The sequence below is a fragment of the Bubalus kerabau genome, chromosome 2 (assembly GCF_029407905.1).
Source record: "Bubalus kerabau isolate K-KA32 ecotype Philippines breed swamp buffalo chromosome 2, PCC_UOA_SB_1v2, whole genome shotgun sequence".
NCBI lineage: Eukaryota > Metazoa > Chordata > Mammalia > Artiodactyla > Bovidae > Bubalus > Bubalus kerabau.
Genome location: NC_073625.1, coordinates 177020792 through 177027887, shown reverse-complemented (window position 1 = coordinate 177027887; position 7096 = coordinate 177020792).

Here is a 7096-nt window from a genome sequence, read left to right as displayed (position 1 = left end):
TCATAGACAAAACAAAGGAATTCCAGAAAAACATTTACTTCTGCCTCATTGACTATGCTAAAGCCTTTGACTGTGTGGATCACAACAAATTGTGAAAAATTCTCAAAGAAATGGGAATACCAGAACACCTTACCTGTCTCCTGAGAAACCAGTATGCAGGTCAAAAAGCAACAGTTAGAACCAGACATGGAACAACAGACTGGTTCAAAATTGGGGAAGGAGTACGTCAAGACTGTATATTGTAACCCCGCTTATTTAACTTATATGTGGAGTACATCATGTGAAATGACAGGCTGGATGAATCATAAGCTGGGATCAAGATTGCCGGGAGAGAGATCAACAACCTCAGATATGCAGATGTCACCACTCTAATGGCAAAAAATGAAAAGGAACTAAAGAGTCCCTTGATAAGGGTAAAAGAGGAGAGTGAAAAATCTGGCTTAAAACTCAACATTCATAAAACTAAGATCATGGCATCCAGTCCCATCATTTCATGGCAAATAGAAGGAGAAAAAGTGGAAGTAATGACAGATTTTATTTTCTAGTACTTCAAAATCACTGCAGATGGTGACTGCAGCCATGAAATTAAAAGATGCTTTTGGAAGAAAAACTATGACCAGCCTATACAGCATATTAAAAAGCAGAAACATCACTTTGCCAACAAATGGCCGTATAGTCAAAGCTATGGATTTTTCAGTAGTCATGTATGGATGTGAAAGTTGGACCATAAATAAAGCTAAGTGCCGAAGAATTGATGCTTTTGAACTGTGGTGTTGGAGAAGCCTCTTGAGAGTCCCTTGGACGGCAAAGAGATCAAACCAATCAATGTTAAAGGAAATCAACTCTGAATATTCACTGAAGGACTGATGCTGGAGCTAAAGCTCCAATATTTTGGCTACCTGATGCGAAAAGCCAACTCATTGGAAAAGACCCTGATGCTGGGAAAGATTGAAGGGCAAAAGGAGAAGGGAGCCACAGAGAATGAGATGGTTAGATACAATCAGCAACTCAATGGATATAAATTTGAGCAAACTCCAGGAGATAGTGAAGGGCAGGGAAGCTTGGTGTGCTGTACTCCATGGGGTCACGAAGAGTCAGACATGACTTACTGACTCAATAACAAGAACAACACTAGTACTTCTATGACTTGATTGTTATATTTGTATAGTATTATGGACTGAATTTTTGTGTCCCCTCAAAAGAAGGGAAGCAAAAAGCAAAGAAAAAAAGGAAAGATATACCCATCTGAATGCAGAGTTCCAAAGAATAGCAAGGAGAGATAAGAAAGCCTTCCTCAGCAATCAATGCAAAGAAATAGAGGAAAACAATAGAATGGGAAAGACTAGAGAGCTTTTCAAGAAAATTAGAGATATCAAGGGAATATTTCATGCAAAGATGGGCACAATAAAGGACAGAAATGGTAGGGATCTAACAGAAGCAGAAGATATTAAGAAGAGGTGGCAAGAATACACAGAAGAACTGTACAAAAAAGGTCTTCACGACCCAGATAATCACGATGGTGTGATCACTCACCTAGAGCCAGACATCCTGGAATGTGTAGTCAAGTGGGCCTTAGGAATCATCACTACAAACAAAGCTAGTAAAGGTGATGGAATTCCAGTTGAGCTATTTCAAATCCTGAAAGGTGATTCTGTGAAAGTGCTGCACTCAATATGCCAGCAAATTTGGAAAACTCAGCAGTGGCCACAGAACTGGAAAAGGTCAGTTTTCATTCCAATCCCAAAGAAAGGCAATGCCAAAGAATGCTCAAACTACCACACATTTGCACTCATCTCACATGCTAGTAAAGTGATGCTTAACATTCTCCAAGCCAGGCTTCAGCAATACGTGAACTGTGAACTTCCAGATGTTCAAGCTGGTTTTAGAAAAGGCAGAGGAACCAGAGATCACATTGCCAACATCCGCTGGATCATCAAAAAAGTAAGAGAGTTCCAGAAAAAAACATCTATTTCTGCTTTATTGACTACGTCAAAGCCTTTGACTGTGTGGATCACAATAAACTGTGGAAAATTCTGAAAGAGATGGGAATACCAGACCACCTGACCTGCCTCTTGAGAAATCTGTATGCAGGTCACGAAGCAACAGTTAGAACTGGACATGGAACAACAGACTGGTTCCAAATAGGAAAAGGAGTACGTCAAGGCTGTATATTGTCACCCTGCTTATTTAACTTATATGCAGAGTACATCATGAGAAACGCTGGGCTGGAGGAAGCACAAGCTGGAATTAAGATTGCCAGGAGAAATATCAATAACCTCAGATATGCAGATGACACCACCCTTATGGCAGAAAGTGAAGAAGAACTAAAGAGCCTCTTGATGAAGGTGAAAGAGGAGAGTGAAAAAGTTGGCTTAAAGCTCAACATTCAGAAAACTAAGATCATGGGATCCAGTCCCATCACTTCATGGCAAATAGATGGGGAAACAATGGAAACAGTGGCTGACTTTATTTTTCTGGGCTCCAAAATCACTGCAGATGGTGATTGCAGCCATGAAATTAAAAGACGCTTACTCCTTGGAAGGAAAGTTATGATCAACCTAGACAGCATATTAAAAAGCAGAGACATTACTTTGTCAACAAAGGTCCGTTTAGTCAAGGCTTGGTTTTTCCAGTAGTCATGTATAGATGTGAGAGTTGGACTGTGAAGAAAGCTGAACTGTGGTGTTGGAGAAGACTCTTGAGAGTCCCTTGGTCTCCAAGGAGATCCAACCAGTCCATCCTAAAGGAGATCAGTCCTGGGTGTTCATTGGAAGGACTGATGTTGAAGCTGAAACTCCAATACTTTGGCCACCTGATGCGAAGAGCTGACTCATTGGAAAAGACCCTGATACTGGGAAAGATTGAGGGCAGGAGAAGGAAACGACAGAGGATGAGGTGGTTGGATGGCATCACCAACTCAATGAACATGGGTTTGGGTGGACTCCAGGAGTTGGTGATGGACAGGGAGGCCTGGCGTGCTGCGATTCATGGGGTCGCAAAGAGTCGGACACGACTGAGTGACTGAACTGACTGACTGACTTACAAAATGCATATGTTGAAATCCTAATCCTAATGGGATGGTATTTGAAGGTGAGGCTTTAGGAGGTAATTGGGTTATGAAGGCGATGCCTTCCTGAATGGGATTGCTCCCCTTATAAGTAGAGGCCAGAGAGCTAGCTAGCTCTCTTTCTGCTGTGTGCCATTCTAAAATATGTGTGTTGGACTTCCCAGTAGTTGGGACTCTGCCCTTCCAAAGGAGGGGGCATGGGTTCAATCCCTGGTTGGGGAGTTAAGATCCCACATGCCTCAGGGCCGAAAAATAATGATAAAAATTGTGTGAACATCTAAAGTCCTAATTCTAAATGGCCTCTGAATTCTCTAAACTTTGCAAATATTTATCTCAAAGATTGTGTATTTGGGGATGCTATCATATCCATATTTATTTTAATATAAAAGTGTTTCAAAATCTTAACCATCAGAGATCTAAAATTCTTCTTTGTTGACAGGGGGTGATGCTATTGGATTTCAGAAAATTTGGCTAAATTGAAATAAGCCAGTCTTGTATTTTCAGTTTCAAAATCAGGGCAATTTCCCCTTTTCTGACTTGGTGTACTTCAAATCCTAAGGATACTTCAAATCCTAAGACATGAGAACATGCAGCTACAAATTATGATCATTTACCTACCATTTTACAAGCTGGGGCTGGGAATTATTTAGAAGTGGTGCTCAGGATGCTGGTCCTAGGCTCTGAACTGCAGAATGACATTGGGGTTGATGCCTGTTGAGAAGCTGGCGACATTGTTCACATGGCAGAGAATGGCTTTCACTCAAGCTCAGCTTCTAATTAGCTGCCAGGAAATGTTCATCAAAGGGTTTTTTCAATGTCTGATGCTTAAAATTTTATTTTTTACTCTTCTGTCAGCAATGCAACTATGATGAGCCTGCCTGTAGTTTTCTTTGCACTTAACTACATGAATTCCTTTTGGGAATTACATAAGTAATTCCTGCATAAGTACATAAGTACGTTTTTACTAAAAGAAAGAAATCCATAGAGGGGCTTTCACTTTTAAGGAAAAAGGCAAAAAATTGAAAATAATGTTCAGCATTTGTTTTCAGGGAGCTGTTACACAGGCAAAAATGGCAATGCCAAGCTCCTTCCCCAGGAACTATACCCAACATCTCAGCATCAAGGCACCATAGCGTTGAACAGTGTCTATGAGCATCTCTGCTTTATCTCAGTTTATTTTGTGCATCCATTAGCACCAAAGTAACTGATATTTCATTTCATAGCATTTCAGCTTATGAAAGGTTTCATAGGAATGCTCTACTTTCAGATAGTGGGGGAAACCCATATTGCTTCTGTTCCATTTTCTCTCTCTCCTCTCATCTGGAAACTCGGGTGATAGGAATGTTAGACATGTGAATATGCCCCACATATCTTTCTGATGCTAGTTTCTCTTTTTCTCTCCATTTTCTCCCTTGTGCTTTAGCTTCAATGTATTCTTTTGACTTGCCTTCAAGTTCATTCATTTTGTGCTCAACAGTGTTCAATCTACTGTTAAACTTATCCAATGAGTTCTTGGTTTCAGTTCTTATACTTTTTAAGTTCTAGAGAGTTCATTTGATTTTTATTGCTTTGGATTTTTTTTTTTTTGGTAGATTCCACTTATCTGGTGGCATTTTTATCCATCTATTTTATTAATACTTTTTCCTCCACATTACTCAATATATTAATCTAAGTGGCGATATTATGAGTTTTTAAAGTATAGTTTACACTTGAAAGGCATGGATTTGAACTATACTGGTCTATTTATACATGAATTATTTTCAATAAATATACAGTTGGCCCTTGGTAGCTGTGGGTTCTGCATCTACAGGTTCAACCTACTGTGAATTTCAGACTTAACACATACTCAGAAGTTCGTTAAATCCATGGATGTGGAAGCAACAGATATTGGAGGGCAGACCATGGAGCTTGGATTATCCATGGATTTGGGTATCTGTATCAAGTCCTAGAACCAATCCCCTGTGTATACTGTGTATAATCACTGTGTATACAGTGAAATGTGAAAAGTGTTGTTATTGTTCAGTCACTAAGTTTTGCCTGACTCTTCACGACCTCCGTGGACTGAAGCACACAAGGCCCCTCTATCCTTCACTGTCTCCCAGAGTTTGTGAAAAGTGTACTAATCATTGATGCTCAGCTTGTTGAACTTTCACATTAGTGTATATCCTTATAACCACCACCTAGATCGAGATACATAACATTTACAGCTCTTCTTTCCACCCACGCAGTTCTCATTCCTCTCCCCCAAGAGAAAACCACTATTCTGATTCCAAACACCATCAATTAGTTTTACTTTTTACTGGACTTAGTATATGTTATCTTTTGCGTCTAACTTCTTTCACTTAATAAAATGTCTGTGAGATTCATTTCTGTTTGTGTATCATTCTTAGTTATTGCAGTAGAATATTCCATTATATGAATAAACTATGATTTATTTATTCATCCTGTAGTTAATAAACATTTGGATTGTCTCCAGTTTGGGGGCTATTATGACTAAAACTGCTATAAATATTCTTAAATGTGTCTTTTGGTGAATATACTAATTTGTCTTTAGATATATACCTAGGAGTATTAATAAAAAATTTGAGTCCAAAGGTAGCTGTATGTTTAGTTTTAGTAGAGTCTACTAAATAGTTTTGCAAAGCCAGTTTTGTCAGTTATCAGTTTATTACCTCCAGGTCCGTTCTCAGTTACCTGCCCTGTTCTAATGGAGCTGGGCCCTGCGAGCATTTCTCCTTTGCCATCCAGTACAGTGTCAAGGTTTGTCAGTAGGGAGCAATGGCAGTCACCGTAGGAGAAAGAGGCTTCTCTTCTGGTTCTGATGTCTTCCTTGGCAGGTTCCTGCAGCATGTGGCAGTCAGAAACACAAAGCATATCTCCATGTGCAGCTTCCTCCAAAACCCCAGAGGTTGACTTTCCAATGTATTATTCCTGTGGGAAATTTTCCAGCCGTTTCCACAGTGTGACTCCCTTCCATGGATGACTTCCCTCAACACCAAGAGGATGCTTTCCAGTAAATTCCATCTGCATGGACTTTCAACAAAGGGCTAGCCTTGTTTTTGAGATAGGCTGTTCTTCATCCCATGGGTCATGGCTACATAATCTCCAACAATGGAGATTCTCAGCCCTGTGGTAGAAGGTGAGGACTGGGACTCATACAGCTTTGTTCCTCCTTTGGGTTCTCTGCCTCAGCCCTAGAGTCTACTCCTGACTTCTGCTATAACTATATTCTTTAGGGTTATCTTTTCTCCTTAGTAGGTAGTCTCCTCTAATGCTTAATAATTCTTTATATTAAAATGTATTATTTATTTTTGGGGCTGTGCTGTGTCTTCGTTGCTGTGAAGGCTTTTTCTATATGTGGAGAGCGGGAGCTGCTCTCTCTCTAGTTGCAGTTCATGGGCTTCTCAGTGCAGTGGCTTATCTTGTTGGGAACACAGGCTCAAGGCACACAGGCATCAGTAGATGTAGCACGTGGCCTCAGTAGTTGCGGCTCCTGGGCTCTAGAGCACAGGTTCAAAAGTCGTGGTGCAGGGGCTTAGTTGCATTGCAGCATGTGGGATCTTCCCCCATCAGGAATCGAACCTGTGTCTCCTGCATTGGCAGGCAGATTCTTCATTGCTGAGCCACCAAGGAAGCCCCTTAATAATTCTTCACAGTAAAATTTCCTGTCCAAAGTACTGTGTAGTTTTTGTATCCTTAGTGCGCTCTGGCAGATACATGGATTTAACACTTCCACCAGCAGTGCATGAGAGTTCCAGTTCTTCCACTCATTATTATAAAGTTCTGTCTACTGATTCTAATAGCTGAATGATTTGTGTGTCTGTTGTCTATTTTTTTTTCTGTTGTTTATCAATTATATATTCATGCTTCTTCACAGGACTAGTTATGTTTTCCTATGAAAAAAAAAAATGAAAGTTGATCACTCAGTCGTGTCCAACTCTTTGCGATCCCACAGACTGTAGCCTACCCGGCTCCTCTGTCCATGGAATTCTCTGGGCAAGAATACTGGAGTGGGTTGCCATTTCCTTC